This window comes from Palaemon carinicauda, chromosome 29, assembly GCF_036898095.1.
Source record: "Palaemon carinicauda isolate YSFRI2023 chromosome 29, ASM3689809v2, whole genome shotgun sequence".
In the NCBI taxonomy this organism is placed as follows: Eukaryota; Metazoa; Arthropoda; class Malacostraca; order Decapoda; family Palaemonidae; genus Palaemon; species Palaemon carinicauda.
Window position 1 is genome coordinate 65781657 of NC_090753.1, and position 3003 is coordinate 65784659.

Consider the following 3003-nt stretch of genomic DNA (forward strand, 5'->3'; position numbering starts at 1 on the left):
GTATAAAAACTTGATGACTGTTTAATAAAGTTTAGTTGCATTCGACACGCATCAGTTACATCTGCCAGGTCACACTCACAAGAGCATCGATATTTCTTAAATCACTACCACTCCCTTAATTTTTTAAGATACTTCCATTTTGTTTACTTTTTAAGACACTTTAACATCCCAACAGTGATTTAGCAAGAGCCAATTACAAATTCAATTGATCAATTCACTGACACATGATTGATGTTATGATTGATCGGGAGATTAACGTCAAAACTACTAAATAACTCGGTCCGATCCTCATCACTTCCATCAGTTTAGGTTTATATGGATGTTTAATTCCCTTAGAACGACCAAGCAAATAATTGATAGGCGATGGCATGATTAATCGCATGACGCATAAATGATGGAATGATTGATCGCACGGCAATTAAACAAAGTAAAAGTTGACAAAAAGTATGGGACCGATTACCATTATTACATACATTATAAGGAAACAAACAAGAATATATAGGTAATGGTAATAAAATCAATATAAAAAAGGTTAAAACTAACATGCAAATAAACCAAGAGTAATAATAATAAAACAACATGCAAAAGAAGAGTGGTAACACTTACGTTCAGCCGCGAAGTGAAGAGCTGGTGGACGCCTGCCGTTTTTCTCGTAATCCAAAACTATAGAAAACCCCACTATTTCGGCCACTACCACTCAATGTGGTGTTTGTGGGTAATCATCACACATTCAATCACTGCTCGATATCATCCCGAGTATCAACAATTCTTAAAACCGTCAATAAACTAAAGTAAAACACAATAAGTATGGGAGACGCTTAAACACGACGCGAATGTAAACTAAAGAATCCGTTCACGAGCGTAAAACATTTTCACAAAATATTGTTCTCAAATTAATTACCAGCAGATTTTCTTTTTATTTTAGGCTAAAATGTAACTATTTCATTAATTCTAAAACATGAATTGGTTGTTATGAAGCACGATATAGAAAATTAATGTAAAAATATTTATCTTTACGCTACTGTGTGATATCCTTCCTTCATCTATCAGCCAATGACCGACAAGAGAAGCCAACAGAATCCGTTCACGAGCGTAAAGCGTTTTGGCAAAATATTCTCAAATTAATTACCAACAGATTTTATTTTCATTTTATGTTGAAATGTTAATATTCTATTAACTATGAAACACGGTTTGGTTATGATGAAGCAAAATATATAAAAGAAAAAATAATGTAAAAAGATTAACCTTTACGCTACTGTGTGGTATCACTTCTTCATTTATCAGCCAATGACTGACATGAGATAGGCGAGTGACTGGAGGAGTGTTGTAACACTAGTTGTAATTTCAAATTTCAGAAATATAATTAACTAAAAAGTCCCGAATGTACAATATAGCAATAATGCTTCGAGTCCAGTATGTTTGTCATCACCAAATCGTTAGTTAGACCAGGGATATTAGGATAACGGTTTTGGTGGATAAAGGAAAGAAATCTGGATGCAAAAGGAGATTTGACAGTTTAACTGTGATTCGTTCGTTTGTTTTGGAGTGCCCACCTTACATAAGGCAGGGATAGGATTAATTGTGGTTATTAAGAGACAATGTCAGTTATTTAACAGTGAGGAATGATGTGGCAGATTTGGTATTCCTCTCGGTTTATAGTAATTCAAGCCCTAGGCAGGACCCACTTAGGCCTAGGTTTGGTGCTAACAAAGCCAATCTCTCTCTCTCTCTCTCTCTCTCTCTCTCTCTCTCTCTCTCTCTCTCTCTCTCTCTCTCTCTCTCTCTCTATCTGTCATCTTTTCTGCTTATGGGTATGGATATAATTTTTTTCATTCAAGTTTGAATATTCATTATAAATTGCTTAAAAATTTGGCTATAGAAGAAACTACACCAAGTTATATCTACAGTGCATTATATAAGTTACTGTAGTTTATCTATCTATTATTTATTTGTTTGCATAATATATATATATATATATATATATATATATATATATATTATATATATATATATATATATATATATATATATAATACATACATATATATGTGTGTGTGTGCGAGTGTGTGTGTGTGTATGTTTGTGTGCGTCTGAATTTCTATCTCGAAGTATTCATGTAAGAACGTTTCAGACTTATATCATCTTTTTGTCTTAATTTTCTTTTTATCCTAACTCCTTCTTGCCATCGGTTGCCTTGTAATAATAAGATTAATAATAATGATAATGATAATAATCATAATCATAATTATAATAATAATAACAATAATAATAATAATAGTGATAGTAATAATATTATTAATAATAAAAATAGTGATAATAATAATATATAATAATAATGATATAAGTAATAATAATAATAATAATAATAATAATAATAATATTAATAATAATGATAAAAATAATAATAATAATAATAATAATAATAATAGTGATAATAATCATAATAATAATAATAATAATAATAATGATAATAATAATAATAATAATAATAATAATAATAATAATAATAATAATAATAATAAACAGAAAAGACATAAAGATTTTATTATCATTTTATTATCAGTAAATTAAAGTTCCACTTACGAAGCATTTCCCCATTTATCGAACCGGTGACAAGGACTCATGCAAATAAAGTCAATTGAAATGTAATGATAAAATTACCCAAAGGGAAAGAAGAATTATTTTCACATTCAGATTAAACTCCCAAACTGAGATTGATGACATTTTCCCTTTTCTTCAAAGAAAGAACTGGATTCATTTCGACAGACTGCGAAAGTCCACTGAAGCATAACATAAGAAATCGGATTTTAGCGAAGAAGAATCAGACACACAAGATCTCTCTCTCTCCTCTCTCTCTCTCTCTCTCTCTCTCTCCTCTCTCTCTCTCTCTCTCTTGAATTATTTATTTCAAGGGGACTTTGGATTAAACTTTGAATAGCTATTAATTCTCTCTCTCTCTCTCTCTCTCTCTCTCTCTCTCTCTCTCTCTCCTCTCTCTCTCTC

The 3003-nt window shown here is 30.7% G+C and overlaps 1 protein-coding gene across 1 annotated transcript in view; it reads right to left on the bottom strand.

Moving 5' to 3' along the window:
• Positions 1-673, bottom strand: part of LOC137622201 (palmitoyl-protein thioesterase ABHD10, mitochondrial-like) — a 242880-nt gene extending 242207 nt beyond the window's left edge. The window contains exon 1 of the mRNA XM_068352666.1: positions 607-673. The gene's annotated coding sequence lies outside the window, so the exon portion shown is untranslated. The remainder of the gene's footprint in view (positions 1-606) is intronic.
• Positions 674-3003: the final 2330 nt, after the last annotated feature.